This window comes from Suricata suricatta, chromosome 7 (genome assembly GCF_006229205.1).
Source record: "Suricata suricatta isolate VVHF042 chromosome 7, meerkat_22Aug2017_6uvM2_HiC, whole genome shotgun sequence".
In the NCBI taxonomy this organism is placed as follows: Eukaryota; Metazoa; Chordata; class Mammalia; order Carnivora; family Herpestidae; genus Suricata; species Suricata suricatta.
The window spans coordinates 33,925,426-33,947,017 of NC_043706.1; positions in this window are offsets into that span (position 1 = coordinate 33,925,426).

A 21,592-nucleotide genomic window follows, 5' to 3' on the forward strand; every position below is an offset into this window, starting at 1 on the left:
CAATCAATGTATCCCATTAATACTTACATACATACACACACCCACGTGTACATAATTCTGCCCTTTCCTACCAATAATTATTACATTTTTGGAAGTGGGAAAGGCCTCTTTTCGCTTTCAGTAATTTTTGTCTTTCCAAGAGTTTCTAATTTCCCTGAAATGACCTATCAGGATGTTGCTCTGAACTTCCCAAGATCCTACCCATCCCCTCAACTTTTCTAAGAAAAAGGGGCTTTAAGTTTCCCCTACAAAAAATTATGTTTTCTTTCTCCAAAAAGTTACAGGTTCAGACATGTCTATTTCCCTAAAGTAACAGAGGCAAATTATGGCTTCAACAAGTCACTGAATAATGACTGGTGATGTCCATTTTCAGTCTGGGTCGAAGCCTGGCACAAAAGCCACTGAGGGGATAACAGGACCTTTCTTTTTTTTTTTTTTTTAATGTTTATTTATTTTTGAGGGACAGAGCATGAGCATGGGAGGAATAGAGAGAGAGGGTGACACAGAATCTGAAGCAGGCTCTGAGCTGTCAGCACACAGCCTGACACGGGTCCGAACCCACAAACTGTGAGATCATGACCTGGGCCGAAGTCAGACGCCCAACTGACTCAGCCACCCAGGTGCCCCATAACGGGACCTTTCAATACTCCGCTTTCCCCGTAGGAGTTTTACGGTGGGCCTCACTTAAGACATTTTTTCTTTTTTTAATTTTTTTTTTTACATTCATTTGTTTTTGAGACAGAGTGTAAGCAAAGGAGGGGTAGAGAGAGGAGGCACAGAATCCGAAGCAGGCTCCAGGCTCAGAACAAACGTTCAGCACAGAGCCTTTTTCGGGGCTTGAACCCACGAAGCTTGACACCATGCCCTAAGCCGAAGTCCAACGCTTAACCAACTGAGCCACCCAGGCGTCCCTCTTTTTCTTTCTTTCTTTTTTTTATTTATTTTTTTATTTTTTTATTTTTTTTTAAGACAGCTTCCCATTTTCCTCCGAGGGACTTCCCGCGACCTTGGCGGGACCTACAACCCGCCGCGCAGCACTGGCCCCCTTCCCCGGCGGGAAGGCGCGCGCCGGCCGGCGGTTTTGGCGCCAGAGGTCACGTGGGCCCGCGGTGGCCAATGAGGGACGCCCACGGCGCGCGCGCGGCGGCCAGACGCGGTCTCCCGCGCGGGCACTGGCGCGCCTTGTTGTCTCCTAGCCACTGACGCGAGCCGGTGGCCGGGAAACTGGCGCCCCAATACACTGCCGGGTGTCTCCGGTTACCCTGCGGCGTGGCGTTCTTGACGCCGCACTGACACCTCCATGTCCCTCTTACACCGCCCCTCCAGTCTGCACACCCCGCCTTCTTCAGCGTGTGAGGGAGAAACGCGCTGCTGGCTCCAGGGCCAGGGAAAGTGTGGAAAGCAAGTCGGAGGCTTGTGCCTGCTCCCACCCCACGCTGACTGCTCCCTGGTCTCTCGCTTGGCTGTCCTTGAACGCACACCGGTGGCCCACCAGACTAAAATACTGGCACGAATACGATTTCAAACACACACAGTAAAGTGAGAGTGCTATGCATGAAAACCAACATGTAAATCAGGTTGTTGGCTGTTACTCTAGAAATCAAACCTGGAAGATTCATTAATTCACCCTCCTGCTTTTGAGGAGAAACTAGTTAGGAAAGCATTTTGGGTAAATGTGGCAATGGCCCACAGGGCACCTCAGAAGGTGCTTGAGGAGGTATCTGTGAGGATAGACTGATAGAGCTGAGTATGAAAACATACTGGGAAAAGTTGAAAATAAAATGTAAGTTCCAGAACAGTGATAACGATTGCACACTTTTAGGAATATGCTAAAAAACCACTGGATTTTGCCCTTTAAAAGGTTGAACGTACGGTGTAGGTATGGTTTTAAAACTTTATGGGGAATTGTATGGTTTAAAAAACAGAATATATATTCCAGAAAGTATTCCTAGGTGACAGAATCTCAGGCTTTGAGAATTTATTGTTGACACCAGCACAAATCGAAATTCAATATTTTCGTCAATTCAGTTCTTCCTAGAAAACAGATACCGTATCTGATTAGGTGGCAAGAGACTATCAGCCTGAAATTTGCACCTTCCAGTGGCATAAAATTCTTTTAAAACCGGAGAATGGTTTGAGATTAGCTTTAATTACTCCTTTCAAGTGTCTAGCATATTCTTTTTTTTTTTTAATGTTTATTTCTTTTTGAGAAAGAGACAGAGACAGAATGCAAGTGGGGGAGGGGCAGAGAGCCAGGGAGACCACAGAATCTGAAGCAGGCTCCAGGCTTTGAGCTGTTAGCACAGAGCCTGACACTGGGCTCTAACTCACAGTGAGATCATGACCTGAGCCGAAGTAAGATGCTTAACAGACCAAGTCACTCAGGCTCCCATGTCTAGCATATTCTTAATCTAAAAGTCTAAAACCCCATAAATTTAACCCCAACACTGTCTAATGCTCTCCAAAACACAAAACTTTAATTTCCCAACATTCAGGGACATCTTGGAATCACGCAAACTTTTGCAAAACAAAAATTCAAGTTTATCTTTCCTTCATGTTCTTTCCTCTATGGGCAAAATCAAAGAGGAATCTAAACTGACTGTTCCCTGCTTAACATCGTCAGGTCAAGTTAAAGACGCGCATTTATTAAAAGACAAATTTGATCTGTTTTAGTTAATTTGCAATAATCTTCATGAGTTGTCACAGCAACGATTCAGAGCTAATAGAAACTAAGAGATTTAATACCATGAAACAAAGTCAGATTTAGATATTTACCACCTAAGAACTCATTGATGCATTAGATTTAGCACTATCTTCTCACAGTTAATGTTTAAGTAATCTCTCTAACATCTAATTTTATGTCCTCAATACCAAGAAAAATAGATGCTAAATAGAATATTTATCTTAGCTTAGTACAAGTAGTATCTTACCTGGGCTCCTAGACATGGCTGAAACCAGCTGGGAGCTAACAAGTCAGGTCATGTACTGCTTCTGAAAACTGTATTTCAGCACAGGAATTTGCAACAATTGTTACTTTGGGAGAGGGATTCAGAAGTTCTTTAGGTTCACAAACAATGGCATCATGTTTTTCTCTGTTGAAAAATAGATCTTCAGAGAATTTCCCCAGTTGGTATATATTCAGTATGTTGGATGAATATTAATGTTCCAACATTACCAGCAGCCTTTATTCTATGCATAAAAGGGTTATGGGTTTTTTTTGTTTTTGTTTTTGTTTTTTGAGACAGAGAGAGACAGAGCATGAGCAGGGGAGGGGCAGAGAGAGAGGGAGACAAAGAATCAGAAGCAGGCTCCAGGCTCTCAGCTGTCAGCACAGAGCCCAATACGGGGCTCGAACCCACAAACGTGAAATCATGACCTGAGCCGAAGTCGGAGGCTTAACCGACTGAGCCACCCAGGCTCCCCAAAAGTGTTATGGTTTTGAGTGGAAAATGGAACAGGGTAATTAAGGTCTTTTTCAACTTAGATAAACATCTTTCTGTGCTGTTGGTCTTTATATCTGCTAACACCATCCCACATCCTCATCTCCAAACAGGTTTTTTTAAATCTTTTCAATAGCCACATTCTACCAAGAGAGCAGTATAAATTCGTATGCGTAGATAAAGGGAGATGAATTAGTGTAGCCAAAAGAAAACGGATTAAAAACCTAGAGATGGGGAGGATTGGAGATGAAATACATTTTGTCCTATACCTTGTATGTGTGTGATTTTGCATTCTCTCTTTAATTCTCCATATACACAAAGTCCATCTCTAAGGACACTAATGAAAACTATTCTCCCACCGCCCCCCTTTCTTTCTAATACTGTAGCACCAATCCAATACATTGAAAAATGGAACCGAGACTTTCATTGTTTACCAGTACACTCTTAATTCTCTTGACTTAAAGGTTGGCCACAGGGTTTCACTTTCTAGTTTTCCTAGTTTACCTACTAAATCTAAGCACTTACTGGAAAGGAAAGGAATGGTTAAGAGAAGCCAGACAATAAAGAACAACTAAAGAAAGTAACAGGTGAGGCCTTCAGGAGCGTTAGGTCAGTGCTATCCAATAAAAGAAGTGAACCACATATGTAATTTTAAGGTTTCTAGCAGTTACACTAAAAAGAAACACGTACAATTAATTTTAATGATATATTGTTAACCAAATATATCCCAAAATAAATGCAAATGTTATCATTCTAACACGTAATCAATATAAAAATTCTTAATGAAATATCTTACATTCTTGTTAATGTACGTCTTCAAAAGCCACTATATATTTGACATTTATAATACATCTCAATTCAGACGCCGCGTTTCCAGTGTTCTGGAACTACATGTGACTAAATGGCTGCGTTGCAGTTTAGACAAAGAATCAAGAACTGAAAAGAGGGGCACCTTGAGTGGCTCACTCGATTAAGCATCTGACTTCAGTTCAGGTCCTGATCTCACAGGTCATGAGTTCAAGCCCTGTGTTGGGCTCTGTGCTAACAGCTCAGAGCCTGGAGCCCGTTTTGGATTCTGTGTCTGCCTCTCCCTCTCCATCCCTCCCTCGCTTGTTCTCTGCCTCCCAGAAATAAATAAACATTAAAATAAATAAATAAAAATCAAAGACTGAAAGTAAAGCAATAGGCAGCTATCAGAGCTATGCAGACTCTTAAGAGGGGATGGGAATCCTCAAGTAGGATTCTGACTCATTTTTCAAATGTACTACATTTTCCAGTGCAGAATGCTGCTTGAGTATTTTGAGTTTTGTAATGTGGGCCAAATTACAGTAGAGGGAGCTATGGGTTGAAGGGTTGTGAGTGCCTGGGCATTTTTGGTATCTTGGGCAGTTTGACAGTATTTTTTCAGTCTCTGTGACTTATTTCTTTTATAACTGAAAGTTTGTACTTCTTTATCCCCTTAACCTATTTTTAACAGCTTGATGTTTTAACTATATTCATCAGGTAACCTTCTGATCCTAATTTGACCTCTCAAGTAAACTTTACTTTGGAAAAAGGACATATTCTCCAGTTAATACACCACAGCCAAATTAGCCCTGAATAAAATTATTAAATTAGTAATTAGTCAAGGTTGACAGTCAAGTTATAGAGTGAGGTTCTTAGCTAAAAGAGTTAGCTGATAGCCCTACCCATCAGCCCATGGTGAGACTGTCATTTTGCACTATGTATTCACACAACATCACTAGATAACTCAGAATAAAACATCTAACCATGGCCTTTTAAAATCAACAATCAAAATAAAATAAAATAAACCAAATAGGTTTTCATTATCATTTTTCCCAAACAATTCTGCAGGATGTTGAGAGGTATTTATCAAAAAATAATCCATGCTAATTGTATTTGTCATCTAAAATATACTTTTAAATATATGTAAGAAAAGCACGATGCTGTTTTATATAGTTGTTTGTATAATTAGATAATTGCCTTTAGGAAATAATGTGCCTACCTGCAAACACCAGCAAATCCCAGGATTCATGAAAGCATGATAATGGATCTGCATATGGAAGCAAAGCAGCTACTGATCTGATGTATGTTACCTATTTAATAATCATTGCTTTATGCTTGTCTTATTATTTCAATATGTATTTGTGATCTTTTTCACTTAGTAAATTATTTTATCTACTTTGGAAGTTGTTCTGATTTAAAGTTTAATTCTATGAGACTAGAATTTAAACAAAAAATTGGGGGCTCCTGGGTGGCTCACTCGGTTAAGCATCTGACTTTGGCTCAGGTCATGATCTCGCGGTTTGTGAGTTCCAGCCCCATGTCAGGTTCTGTGCTGACAGCTCAGAGCCTGGATCCTGCCTTGGATTCTGTGTTTCCCTCTCTCTCTCTCTCTCTCTCTGCCTTTCCCAGGCTCATGCTCTGTCTCTCTCTCCTTCAAAAATAAATAAACATTTAAATTTTTTAATAAATAAATAATAAACATTTTAAATTTTGAATAAAAATCAAAATAAATAATATCATTTTTTAAAGTATGTATGAGTGAAGTTTTTATCATTTCTTATAGCAGTTAACTCATGAATGGATTTACGTGGATTTTTTTTTAATTTTAGAGAGAGAGAGAGAGAGAGAGAGCACGAGCAGGGGAGAGAGAGTATCTTAGCAGACTCCACACTCAGCACAGAGTCTAAAGTGAGACTCTATCCCACGAGATCGTGGATCATGACCAGCCTGGGATCATGACCTGAGCTGAAATCAAGAGTCAGATGCTCCCCCCAGCTGCCCCTGGATTTACATTTTGCTGTCTGTGTGTGGTAGGCTGAATAATGGTCTCCCAAAGATGTTCACCTCATACTCCCCAGAAACTGTAGATATTTCACCTGATATGGAAAAATGGATTTTGCTGATGTGGTTAAATTAAAGCTGTAGAGAAATATCTAATTATGATGGCTTATCTGGGTAAAACCTAATCATCTGGGTCCTTATAAGGGGGAAGCAGAAAAGTCAGAGTCAGAGAAGAAGGTATGACAACGGAAGCAGAGGTCAGAATGATAGAAAGATTCCATGAATCTAGGAATAGAGGAAGCCTCTGAAAGCTAAGAAGGGCAAGAAAAATGATTCTCCCCTAGAACCTCCAGAAGGAATGCAGACTTGCCAACCCATTTTAGACTTCTGACCTCCAGAACTGTAAGCTAATAATATATTTGTGTTGTTTTGGTCACTCAGTCTCTGATCATTTATAATAGCAGAAACTGTTTCTGAGACTTATACAAGAGAGAGAGAGAGGAAGGGGCAAAGAGAGAGGGAGACAGAGGATCCTAAGCAGGTTCTGTGCTGATAGCAGAGAGCCTGATGCGGGGCTGGAACTCATGAACCGTGAGATCATGACCTGAGCTGAAGTTAGATGCTCAACCAACTGAGCCACTCAGGCACCCTAGTACATTATAATTTTAAACGTGTTCATTGAAAAATAAGTTTGGAGTCCATATTATAGTGTTTCTATAATAATAACTGGACAATCATAAGAACTAAGATCATTAAACTCTAAATAACTACTTATTGGTGGTAGTAACTGTAAATCCAGCTACAAATCTTTTTTTTAAAGTAATCTCTACATCCAACTTGGGGCTTGAACTCACAACCTCAAGATCAAGAGTCACACGTGCCCCTAGTCACAAATCGTTACAATGAGTAATGTATGTTGATCAACAATGAAAAATGTATATTAATACCCTACTAAATGCTAGGTATTGCTCTAGACACGGGATATAGCAGTCATCAAGACAAACGTGGTCCCTTTCCTTGTGGAGATAGCAATCTGGCAGGGGAGACAGACACATATACTTAATTAGAATCATAGTAGGTATTATGAGAATATACTGTAATGAGTGGACCTACCCTAGTCTGGGTGGTCATACAGGACTCATCTAAGAAAGATGTTTAAGCTGGGATCTAAAAGATGACTTGGGGGCGCCTGGATGGCTCAGTCAGTTGTGCCTCCAACTTCGGCTCAGGTCCTGACCTCGCAGCTTATAGGTTCGAGCCCTGCATCAGCCTCTTTGCTGACAGCTCAGAGCCAGGAGTCTGCTTTGGATTCTGTGTCTCCCTCTCGCTCTGCCTCTCCCTTGCTTGCACTCTGTCTCTGTCTCTCTCTCTCAAAAATAAATACTAAAACATTAAAAATGTAAATAAATAAATAAATAATGACTTGGAACCGGCCAAGAGGGAAGAGAGAGGAAAAAAGAATGTGTCAGAGAACCAGAACACCACGTGCAAAACCCCAAAGGCAGTCAAGAATTCAAGGCACTTGAAGAACTAAAAATAAAAACAGTAAAGACTTCTTAATTCAGGATAGATTTTTTTCCCCATACCACTTCTCTCAAAAAAATAATGAGGAGGAAAAGGAAAAAACAGATTTCATTTTTATTGAACTGCTAGTCACCCCAACCCACAATGCATAAAAATAGAAAATGGATTGAGGATAGTGAAGAACTTAGCAGACGCAATGAAGGTCAAGCCTAAGTGGTTGGAGAAAGAAACCAAGGAGAAGCAAGGCAGTTCGCCCTGAGAAACCCTGGAAAGACTCAAGAGTTAGAAGTAGGTAGAGTGCAGAGGGCACTCGGAGAAGTGGAGATGGGAGGAGCGTAGTGCTGAAAAGGGAGATTTGTTTGAAATTTTGTTTAATGTATGGACGGATCCTCACGTCCTCATCCACCTGATATAATCAGGCTACTATGTTTACCTCCACAGGAAACAGGAAATGTCACCTCTGGAGAAAGTAAGCCAGAAGAGTTCTAGATGTGGCAACACTAGACATAGATCAGAGGAAGAGGGAGATATCTTACTGAAAAGAAAAGAAGTCTGAAACTGAAAATGAGACACCCAGTCTGCTTCTTCTGCTCAGACACTGACCTTCACAGCCAAGTTCTACTGTCTGGCAAAGAATAAAGGATGCGTTTCAGCAAAAAATGAACCATGCCAGAAAAACGAGTCACGGCTCCTGACATTTGGGGGTTCCCAAAGAAAAAGCCTTCAATTGACAAGACTCAAACACACACTTGGGGCCTCCAATCTGCTTTTAGGACTTCACCCTTACACTATGAATGGGCAAAAATCACCAGATACCAGAGAAAAATGTTCAACACGAGAAAGTAAAAAACCTCCAATATGTAGTAAGAATGAGGAAAAGGAATCACAAGAGAGAGAGACAATACCAGGAGCATAAACAGACTTCCAAGAAATTATATTGTCATCAGAAAGATATTGTATCCAGGAAACAAGAACAAGATACTAAAAGAAGAAATAGTCTCAGAGCGAGAAAGAACAATTGAAAATTACAAATATTAAAATGAATTAAAATTCAGTAAAAATCATATGTTGAAAAGATAAAGACAAATCCTCTGAAACTGAATGACCTTGGAAATTGTTGTAAGTCAGAAAAAGTTATGTGAGCATTCTACAAAATAACTGGGTGATCTTTTTAAAAAATTAGCATGATAGGGAGATAAAATGGTAGGCAGGTGGGGAAAATTGTTCTAGATTTTATTTTATTTTTTTAACGTTTACTTCTTTTTGAGAGAGAGAGACACAGAGCATGAGTGGGGGATGGTCAGAGAAAGAGGAAGACACAGAATCCGAAGCAGGCTCCAGGCTCTGAGCTGTCAGCACAGAGCCCGGGGTGGGGCTTGAACCCACGAACTGTGAGATCATGACCTGAGCCGACGTCGGCCACTTAACCAACTGAGCCACCCAGGAAATGATAAGCTGAATATATTCAATGCTGGACCCTGAAAATCATTCAAGTGAAGATGTTAAGTGAGCGTTTACCAAAACAAATTTGGAGCTCAGAAGAGAGATTAGAGATGAAAATTTCAGTGAGTCATTATCCTAGCAAAATGAAAAGTGCTGTGTAAGTAAAAAGAACACCCTTCAATCACCTTAAGTGATATTCATTGAACTCCTGCTATGCGCCTGGTACTGTGCTAAGTGTACAACAGTGAGCAAACACTTTATGGTCTAGAATATCTAAGTGGATTCCACTGAAGGCAGTCCCAGTCCCTACAGGGTGTTGTTGAAAATGTTGTTGCGTATTTGTATAGTGATATTAATAGAAGTTTATATTCAGGGGCGCCTGGGTGGCTCAGTCAGTTAAGGGTCCGGCTTTGGCTCAGGTCATGATCTCACGGTTCATGGGTTTGAGCCTCACATCAGGCTCTGAGCCTGGAACCTGCTTCAGATTCTGTGTCTCCCTCTCTCTCTGACCCACCCCTGCTCATACTGTCTCTCTGTGTCTCTCAAAAATAAAGAAAAAACATTTTAAAAATTTTTTAAAAGAGGTTTATATTCAGATTTAATGGGGCAATCAGGTACCCTAGACCTACTCCAATGCCTGTCCAGATTCTGCCCACTAAAGAATTGTAGTACAGCCTATATACTATATTTGTACCGTTCCCCTGGATATTCATGTAGGCCAAAAATCCATGTATAATTATCCGAGTTTAGAACTTAAATCTGTTTCACAAATAAACCCAAAGATGTTTTGCATGGGTTTCATATAACGCTGGATTTTCTAAGAATTCTTCTACAGTATAATTCCAGAGAAATCAAGTGAAACATACTTTCACTGTTACTGTTTTTCTGAACTTTACCAAAATGTGTTTTCTATATCAGAAAATCAGATCATAGACTACAACACCGTACATGGTAACTGAGCTCCTAATTTAACATACCTTATCAGGCAGTCTTTGTGGCTGTCTTATTCCCAGTGATTCTATGTGTAATTGCAACCAAATGACTACTTGAGTCTTCTCTTGTATTAAGCCTGAGTGTCAGCATACTGAAATATGTATTATTTCATGGTAACTGCTATTGTAAATTACTTTCCTTTCATTCTCCTCTATGAGAAGGGCATTAGATAGATTTTTTAAATTGGCTTTGTACATAGGTCCTATTGACCATATATGTCATTCCAGGAGAGAAGAGGAGGTGTGACAACATAGTTGTTTTACAAAGCGACTTTCAAAGTATTCTGTGGTCCTTGCATTGTCCCAGAAGAGGTAAAAATACAAATGTAAATTTGTTATACTTAGAAAGTTGTACTGTTCCTATGATAAGAAATTAGATCTATACGATTATCGGTCCCATGTTGCTTCAATGTCTCCACGAGACTGGGGCAGTAATGACAGCGTGCTAGTTCCAACCCGGGACTGACGGGACCTCGTATGTCTCTGCTTGCACATTCGAACCTCTTGCAACGTCCAGGAGAAGAGTGAGCCCTGGGCAGCTGCTGGCCTACAAACTGAGCACCAGAAAGATCATAAAACAAAGCCAGTAAAATGGCAAAAGGCTAGAAGTAGAGATTCTTTTTCCCTATCCCCCCTCCCCCAGGAAGAGAATTAGAGACTCTTTATTCTTCTCCCTGTTTCCAAATTTTCTAAATGAGCATAGATTATTTTTCATTCTCAGAAAAAGAAAAGGTTGCTAAAGAAACAAAATCATTAACTCTTCTTGCAGTAGAGTAATACATAATGGGTTTCTCCCAGGACGTGAATTTATCAGAGTACACGCAGTAGGCAATAAACATTTGTTGATGAAAAAAGGAACACTCCTAACTCCTCTCTCCTGGTTTCCACTGCGAATCTTCTTTGTTCTTAGTCTTTCTCTCCTTTCTAAGACCAGCTTCCTCCTTTCCTCCACTTCCAGTTTCTCTCTACCTCCTGACTCGTCCTCCTCCTTCATGAACCCTTCTTTGTCATTTTTCTTTCTTTCCCTTCTCTCCACCTCTAACTTTTTCTTCCCATGTTCTCTCCTTTTTTCCCTTTAAAGTAGTATTGCCTCCTCCCTTCTTTCTTCTCTCCTCCTTCCATCAGAATTCTACCACTCAGTTAGCTGTAATCAAGAATTACTTATAATGTTTATTGAAAGTTTATATTTACAAAGATTTATCCTGTTTTCTGCTTTTGGATAATTTTAAATCTTTTAATGTTTATTTCTCTCTCTCTCTCTCTCTCTCTCTCTCTCTCTCTCTCTCTCTCTCACACACACACACACACACACACAAACACAGAGTATGAGTGGGGGATGAGCAACGAGAGAGGGAGACGCAGCATCCAAAGCAGGCTCCAGGCTCCAAGCTGACAGCACAGAGCCTGATGTGGGGCTCTAAAGCATCAGCTGAGATCATGACCTGAGCCAAAGTCAGACACTTAACTGACTGAGCCACCCAGGGGCCCTTAGTGTTTGGATAATTTTAAAATGTAAAACTATCTCTATATTTGTGCTTACTTTTTAAGAGTAATTTTAAGGACACATTAAGAGCTAAATTAAATTGCTTTTTAATTATGTGTGATTCTTCCTTGACTTGTCAGTGGTCAGTGATTCTGGGCAAAAGTTTCACTACATCAATTTATACCTTTCCAAGGAAAATGACTGTCCTCCAGTGACCTTCGAGTCTTGGGAATTCTGCTTACTTGGACAGACAATATTTACACAAACAACAGGGTCATTTTTAAGAAGCTTTTGGAGCCCAGGCCAAATTCCGCTTTGTGGGATGCCTGGATGGCTCAGTCAGTTAAGCATCTGACTCTTGATTTTGGCTTAGGTCGTGATCTGGTGATTCATGAGATGGAGCCCCGCATCAGGCTCTGCACAGATCGAACAGAGCCTGCTTAAGGTTTCCTCTCTCTTCCTGTCTCTGTCTCTCCCTTGCTCGCATGGCTCTCTCTTCTTCTCAAAATAAGTAAAAAAACATTTTTTAAAATCTTGAATTTCATATTAAAGAATTAAAACTCCACTTCCTGAAACACCTTCCTGTATATGTATTTCCACCCAAATAGAATCAGCTTACAATGAGCATTACAGGTAAACTTGAAAGAGAAATTAAATTATAACCATAGGCTGGTCACTCATCCTTTGTGGACCTCAGATTCCTTCTTAACAATTGAAAAACCTGACACTAATGATTTCTAAGGCCCTTTCCTTAGGAAAGGCATTGCATGACTGAATCCCAAATGATGGAATTTCTAATAGGGAAACATGAAACCCAAGGATAGATTTTCTCGATAATCCTAGAATTTCTTTTTCTTTCTTTCATTTTATTTTAAGTAGCTCCACACCCAGTGTGGAGCCCAATGAAGGGCTTGAACTAACGATCCTGAGATCAAGACCTGAGCTCAAATCAAGAACCAGAAGCCAAACTACGCCCACCAGGAGCCCCAGTAATTTTAGAATTTCAAAGCTAACATGGCTCCATGGAGTTCACTTATGTAACCTGACATAATTTCATCTCTTTGAGCCTTGATTTCTATATCTGTATTATGGGACTAATAAATCCTGTCTTGCCAGGCTTCTAGGAGAATTAGAGCTAATATCTACCTACTGTTAAAAAATAAGACAGCAGGCCCCAAATGGAATTGCTTATGCTATGCCCCACGTCACCAAAAGGAAACTTAATTACAGGTTTGGCTCTCTCCGAAATGGAATCTTAAACCAGTCAATCAAGAATCACTGATCAGCACCAGTTAAGTAATCTGCCTGACAGACCCCCATAGTCCCATAAAGGAAAGTTTGCAATAACCAACCTGCTTTTTTGCCTAATGATAACTTCCTTGTTCCCATTCCCCTGCCTAGAAGTCTTTCATTTTTACAACTCCTCAGAGCTCCTCTCTACCTACTGGATTGGATCATGCCTGGTTCAAACCAGTATTTGCTCAAATAAGCTCCTGATTTTTTAAATTTTATTTATATTTATTGAAGAATAATTGACATACAATATTGTATTTCCAGTGTACAACACAGTGATTCAATATTTATAGATTTATGAAATGGTTACCGTAGTAAATCTAGTCACCATCTGTCACCAAAGTTGTTAAAATATTATTGACTATATTCCCTACCTTGTACATTACATCCCTGTGTCTTACTTATTTTGTAACTGGAAGATTGTATCTCTTAATTCCCTTCATCTATTTCATGTAGCTCCACCTCCCCTCTGGCAACCTTCAGTTTGTTCTCTGTATCATGAGTCTGTCTCTGTTTTATTTTGTTTGCTCGTTTGTGTCTTAGTTTCTACATATGAGTGAAATCATACAGTATTTATCTTACTCTGTCTGACTTTTTTTACTTAGCATTATACTCTCTAGGTCCATCCACATTGTTGCAAATGGCAAGATTTCATTCTTTTTTAGGACTATAAACTCTTAAAATTTTTAATATCTTTTATCAATTTAATGCCTTTTAATATCAGTTTATCTTTTAACACTGCCATATAGAAGACAGTCAATAAATGGCAGCTATCATTTGATCTAAAACTTCTTTTTCTTTTTTAATTTTTATGTCTTTTATTTATTTTTGAGAGACAGAGACAGCATGAGCAGGGGAGGGTCAGAGAGAAAGGGAGACACAGAATCTGAAGCAGGCTCCAGGCTCTGAGCCAGCTGTCAGCACAGAGCCCGAGGCGGGGCTCGAACCCACAAACTGTGAGATCATGACCTGAGCCGAAGCCGGCTGCTTAACCGACTAAGCCACCCAGGCGCCCCTAAAACTTCTAACTTTTAGATAAAAAGAGAAAATATCAGACATAGAAGTGATGACTGACCCATAGGTGACCAGGCTGATACCAGATGCCCAATCTATTTAATCCCTGTTCAGCCTTTTCTCATCAGACTCCTACTCAAAGTCAATTTCTTTTTTTTAATGTTTTTTTTTTTTTTTTGAGAGAGAGAGAGAGTGAAAGACAGAGCATGAGCCGGGAGGGGCAGAGAGAGAGAGGTAGATATAGAATCCAAAGCAGGCTTCAGGTTCTGAGCTGTCAGCACAAAGCCAAGACGGGGCTTGAACTAACAAACTGTGAGATCATGACCTGAGCCAAAGTCGAACGCTTAATTGACTGAACCACCCAGGTGCCCCTCTCAATGTCAATTTCTAAATATAGGTTTCCCCCACTACCCGAAAGTAGAGCATTCTTATGAAATAAGATAAGAAGAAATCTCCAGTAATTATATGGAAAAAACATTGAGCACTCCAGACCCAAGAAAATAACCTCTCGTAAGCTTCTCTGACACCTTAAGGATACATCTTCCTAATAAATACATGAAATAAATGGAGATAAAGCCAGTTGCTCACAGCACAGTTCAAAGCTATGGCAGCTTGATGCTGAGATGCTGAGTGTAGGTCTGGGGAATAAACTTGTGCTCAGGGTACACGCTGCCTCCGTAACAGTTTGCTGCAACATCAATGCTGAATGCTATTTTTGTGTTTTGCCTTTTTTCTTATAAAAACAAAATTCCTCTTCAGATTTCTTTCAGTTGGTGAAAACAGGTACTAATGTAGGTCTTTTGTAAAAGCAGAGTAGCATAACTCAAACTTCAAAAACCACGGGAGACTTGTATCTGATCTCAATCCCCAAGGTCTGAACATCTAAATTTCAGCATCTTAGGGCCTATGTGCATTTACAATAAAGAACAAGAGGGAATAACCCAAATTGCTATCTTAAATGCTCAGAGACTCAGAGCAAGAAGAGAAACTTTCTGAAGTTGCTCTTTTCAACCTTGTTTTTATGTTGCTGTCATGTTATTAAAATTCAGAGTAGTTGGGGCACCTGCCTGACTTGGTCGGTACATACAACATGCGACCCTCCATCTCAGGGCTGTGAGTTCAAGACTCACTTTGGGCATACAGCTTACATTAAAACAAAACAAAACAAAAACAAAACAAAGAGTAGCTAAGGAAGGACTGAGTAATTCCCCATACTTCAGCCAGGGGTGGGTGGGTGTGTGGGTGTGTGTGTGTGTGTGTGTGTGTGTGTGTGTGTGTGTGTGTGGCAACCCTTTAAAAATATGACTCTATGAGGGCAATCACTTATTGTACCATTAAAAAACTGCACTAAAGGGGCGCCTGGGGGGCTCAGTCAGTTAAGAGTCTGACTTCAGCTCAGGTCATGATCTCACGGTTCGTGAGCTCAAGCCCCCCATCGGGCTCTGTGCGGACAGCTTGGAGCCTGGAGCCTGCTTCAGATTCTGTGTCTCCCTCTCTGTCTCTGCCCCTCTCCTGCTCATGCCCTGTCTGTCTGTCTCTCTCTCATAAGTAAATAGACATTTAAAAAAATTTTTTTAAACTGCACTAAAAAAGACAGGTACAGACCCAAATGCCCTCTTAAGAAGAAAATAGACACTTGGGTGTTTCAGTTGGTTAAGCAACCAACTCTGGATTTCAGCTCAGGTCATGACCTCACAGTTCGTGGGCTTGACCCTGCGTCGGGCTCCGTGCTGGCAGCAAGGAGCCTGCTTGGGATCCTCTCTCTTCCTTAATCTCTGCCTGTCCTCCTCGCACATGCACACACGTGTGTGCCCTCTCAAATTAAATAAATTTTTTTAAAAATACAAAAATAAAAGTAAAATAAAATAGCAACTCAATTTTTACCAATGATTATGGATAAAAGGAGAAAACAAAACTATTCTGTCATTATAACATGGTTTTATTTTATTTTTAAATGTTTGTTATTTTTATTTTTAATTTTTTTTAATTTTTATTTAAATTTTAGTAAGGTAACATACAGTGCAACATTGGTTTCAGGAGTAGGATTCAGTGATTCATCAATTACATACAACCCCTAGTGCTCATCGCAAACATGCTTTTATTTTCATTGAAACTGTGCAATATTAAGGAAAGCAGTATATTTTGATACACAAACAATTTATAAATGATATTAAGGAGGACAATTTCATCTCATAAAAAGGCATTGGGTGTTTCTTTATAAGATCATGTTAGTTTGGGGGCGCCTGGGTGGCTTAGCCGGTTAAGTGTTTGACTTTGGCTCAGGTCATGATCTTACAGTCTGTAAGCTTGAGCCCTGAGTCGGGCTCTGTGCGGACAGCTCAGAGCCTGGAGCCTGCTTTAGAATCTGTCTCCCTGTCTCTCTGCCGCTCCCCTGCTCACATTCTGTCTGCCTCTCTCTCCCTCAAAAATAAATAAACATTTTTAAAAAGTGTTTAACAAAAGATAATATTGGTTTGGATGGAATGTGTGCATATGACATTAATAGTCAACTATACTTCAATAAAAATTGTTTTAAATTTAAAAATAACATTAATACTAAGAGAACCCCAAATTTCTCTACTGCTTTGCGATTATTATATACTCTGGCATATATTTCAATTATGTTTTCTTCCTCATAACAACCTCAAGGAAAAGATAGGTCAGTTATCATGTTACAAATTAGGAAACACAAGCTCATGCATGCCTTGACTTGCTCAGCCGGTAAGTGGTAGAATAGCCTTAAATTGAGGTCAGCTGGCTCTTTTTCCAATGTTTTCTTCACTGCATCATACTGCCTTATGAATCTGATATCATTCATGTTTTTGTACTTCCTTTTTCATGGCCTTTGTACATTCACAAGCACTGATGTACTTCCAAGTGGGCATTACAACTCCGAATAAACAGGAACACTTTGGGCTCCTGGTTAACAAGCAGAAGAAACCTTCCTGAATGTATCCATTTCCCATTACTTATCGTATTGTTTATCTGTTTGTTTTTCATTATAAAGTTTCCAAAGAGTGGAAGTAAGGGGCCAGGACACATGCTTCTGTAAACAGATTTTGCCTCATCTCAGTTATGAGAATGTGGGGAGAAAGAAGAGGTATGGTGTGAGCAAGGTAAAGTATCTTGGTTTTCTGGGGTGGGTCAGTGGGTAACTGGAGTCTATTTTGCAAGCCTAGAGCCTATTGGTTCAAACCCTAGTTTGAAGAATATATATTTGGGGGCCTATTTGTTTTCTTTTTCAGATGCAGTTCATTTAAAACTCTTACAAAGTTAAAAAAAAATTCCCAGCATTCTCAGTGTTGGGTTCAAGTAAGACGTGTGTTCATAAACGAAGGTGATGTGCGTTGTCAGAGCAGGAGCATGGGACTTGGAAGGAGAGGGTCTGTAAACTGTAACAGGAGTCATGAGAGAGGAACGTATTACCAGTTTACACCCAGCCCCTGCTGAAGCTCCAGGCTAACATACTTCTACGTTTTCTGACTCTCCCATTCTGACTCCCCAAAGGACTTCTATTTACAGAGGTTTGTTTGATTCTTGAGTCTCAAGCTAAGCAGTCTATATCCTTTTAAAAAGTTCTAGAATTCTGAGATGAATTGTCCTCACATGTGGGTAAGCAAAAGCGGAAACTCTTGCTCTCATCAAAATCTCCATGGGAAATGTTATAGACTACTCTCCTGGCCATTAAGGAATTCAACCATTAAGTGTCAAGAAATTGTTCCTTACCTTTCGTCATTCCATTTACCTTTAACACTCAAAATACACTCTACTACCTACTTATCCATTATTTTCTTAAAAAAGACAATAGCTAAATAAAACTCAAAACTGCATTACAATGTGACCTATCTTTCAGAGGATTTGGGATTTTTTTAAAGCATTTTTCTTCTTTAAATAATCTACCCTTAACATTGTCCCAGGAAACCAAATGGATACATTGGGAAATAGTATTGGTGTGGAGAAAATACACTTCAGCTCTTGGGTAGGACTGGCCTGTTCCTTCTTCTTCTTCTTTTTTTTAAATCTTTTAATCATAAAATGAAACACAGAGGGGCTCCTGGGTGGCTCAGTCCATTAAGTGTCTGATTCTTGATCTCTGCTCAGGTCATGATCTCACGGTTCATGAGATCAAGCCCCGCACCGGGCTCAAAGATGAGCACGGCACCTGCTTGGGATTCTCTAATTCCCTCTCTCTCTGCCTCTCCCCCTCAAAATAAATAAACACAAAACAAAACACAGAAACAGAAGATACTATAAAGGAAATGTTTACCTTAAGAAATTATTCTAAGCCAAACACCCTTGTAACCATCCCCAGGTGAAGAACAGAACTTTGCTACCGACCCTTAGAAGCTCCTTCTAAGTGCCCCTTCTCAATCATTTGCTACCACCGGCACCTTGTAAGTAACCATTGTCCTACTTTTATAGCATCACTTTCACTTCCTTTTTTCTTGAATCATTTTTCCACCCAAATGTTCACTCCTAGACAATGTAGTCTCTTCCTTAACACACAAAACACACTTAAAATTTTTTCTGATATATCTTTTAACTTTATAATCTTGAAGAATGGAGGCCCTTTGACTTGTAGAGTTTCCCACAGTGAGGACTTCGCAGATTGCACGATCATGATACAGTTCAATATATTCGTGGGTTTCCTACAAAATGGCAGCTGGATCTCAATTCAGTATCAGATTCAGGTCTGATCTCTTTAGCAGCATGTTACGTGGTCATGTGGTCTTCCCTCAGGACGTACATAAGGTCCAGTTCTCTCTCTTTTTATGGTCTTAGCTGCTGAGGCCTAATGACAGTATTAATTCATGGGGAGTTACAAAACTGGAATATTCTATCATTTCTCTTTTACTTAATAGTGGAATACTTTTATTTGGATTCATTTCCCCTTCTCTCTTACTTGGTTACCCAAATACCAAACTTAACTTTTTAAAGTTGAAAGCTTGCTATCATCAGCTACATAATTCTCTTGGCATCCTGCCTTTGGGTTGTTTTGTTGAATTTACAGAAGAGACATCATAAGTGAGAGTAAAAGGCTTACTGAAGTTGTACATAAAGCAGATATATACAAATAAACATCCAGTAGCAAATTCCAGCCACTAGAAACTTAAAATTCATGATTCTCTAGTTGATTTTGTTTTCAAGGTCCAGTCTTTGTTTCCTGTGTGACTTTCATGAAGAGATTGTTAACAAAGGTGAACTGATGGAAGTGAAGGAAAAAGGATTCTTGTGAATCTATTTTGGGTTAACTTGCAGGGTTCCAGCCCCTCTCCAGAAAGTCAGAAATTTACATCTGTATTTGAGCACAAGTTTGGACTTCCAAATGAAAGTGATCATTCTTTCAAAAAGTCTCCTTTTTTTTTTTTGGTATGTCTTCAGTGATCTAGAAATCATACAGCCTAAATCATTTAGTTAAAAAAATACAAATATAATTGAGAGTTGAAAAATCTTGGGATTTTTGCATTGTTTTTACATTTGCTACATATGATGTAATATGTAAAAAGGATAAATCATTTTTATACATTAATTGATAATAGATAATAATTATTATCAATTAACAATTGATAATAATAGTTACTGCTTTAAAAATATTTTCATTCTGAGATAGAATCGACCTTAAATTGCTCAGTGTTAACCGCTGAAAGCATTTAAGGTGCCTCCTAGACGCACTGAGGAGCTCACCTGGAAGCAATTAGAGGGAACTGACATACATTCTATGGATGTTGAGCCTGAATTTGGGGGGCAAATGATCTAGGTTCTCAGCCCACCAGCACCACTTCATAGTTAAATGACCTTAGATTCTTTACTTGTTTATGTTTTGATTTCCTCATTTGTAATCTGAGTAGTAAAATCCATCTCCCAGAGTTGTTGAGAATTTTAAGCAATGTAAAATATTGGAAAAGGTGCTTTGTAATATTTACTGGTAGGAGATATCAGCTTCAGATACAAATGCATCTGAGAGATTTATGTTTGGAGATGTATTAACTTATAAATAAATGATAAAAATCAGCATACACTAGTGCTTTCTGTGAATATACATTTCTTATTTTTCATCTTGGTGTCTACCCCAAAAAAGAACTAGATCTGATATTCTATTCATTAGATGAAATTAGAAGCAAAAGAGAACAATTTAGTCTTAACTATTAATTGGAAGACAGTCATGAGCCTGATTGTCTAACCTTAGTGTCAGATTTTAGTATATTACAAGTCTGCAGAGAAATTTTTCCAGAAAGAAAGAATTTGTTTCAAGAACTATCCTGCAGGAAGATCAGAAAGGTTTTCTTTCTTTTCTGACTTAGGCATAACGTTGTACTTCATAGAAATGAAAATAAAGGCATTAATTTGAACAATCCTGTATGTTACTTTGGTTGTAAAGTTTGAGTCCTAAGATTGTCTAAGACCTCTAAGATTTTTATAATGAAAAATGCATAGCCTCAGTTTTCAAAATTAAAGTTATTGACCCTGACAATTCAGTTTTGCTATACATGTACTCAGCAACCTTTTGCAACCTATTGGAATGAGAATCAAAACAGTTTCCTCATATTCCTTCCACTTCAATTCTAATCCTAATCTTTAGCCCCAAATTACTTTCCGGAGACTTTTGTAACAAAAAAAGTTGACTCAGAATTTAAGTAACCATGCTAATAACATATATGGTTTTCGACAATTTTTTAAATACAACAGTTTGCATAATCAATATAACTTTATAACTTTTAAAAGTACAAAAGCCACTAGAAATGAGGACAACAGGGGAACCTGGGTAGCTCAGTTAGTTGAGCAGCAGACTGACTTCTGCTGGGGTCGTGATGCCAAGGTGGTGGGGCTCGGCACTGAACATGGAGCCTGCTTGGGATTTTCTCTCCTCCTCTGGCCCTCTCCCCGGCTCACACACTCTCTCTCTCTCTTGCTCTCTCTCAAAAAAAAAAAAAATTACAGTCAAGACAATAAGGACTAATGCTATTTCTTTCCTTTATGTTTTCACCACTCGCTTTGTAGGACATGGACTATACACTAACGTTTTTCGAGTGTTGCGATGTTTTACTGATAGCACAACCAGTGTTCCAATAATTTGCTTCAGTTGATTTAAAATTTGTAATTTAGATTTGTTTGCTATATATAGCATGTGGTTTCATTAATCCAGAGTTTGACATAGGTGTGGCTTTTGTCGTCCCCCCCACCTTCTTTGGCCAGAACGCATTTCCAGGATAGGGATTTTTAAGCAAAACGTGTTTAAGGACCTCCGTGATTCTTACTACGTACCCCCTTCCCCCAAATGCTTAGAGAGATCAGGGCTCCACAATTCTCTTTCAGTATTAGCTATCCTGGGGCTTTGCGAAGATTATTTTACAACCCAGGTAACTACTAACGTTCCGTTGACACCTTTAATAATTGAAAGGGGGCGTCGCGTCTCAGAAATCGAATCTACCCCCGCAGCGCCAGGGAGAGAGCGTCCTCCGACGGCCGGGTGGGCGTGTCCGAAACGCAAGAGGCCACCTCTCCCCTGCAGCCCCGGGCCGCGGGCCTGGAGCCCGGCCTTCCCGGCGTGCCCCGCGCGCCGTGGGGACTCTTAATGTGAAGCGCCGGGTGACTCAGCCGCGTGGCCGCGCCGGCCA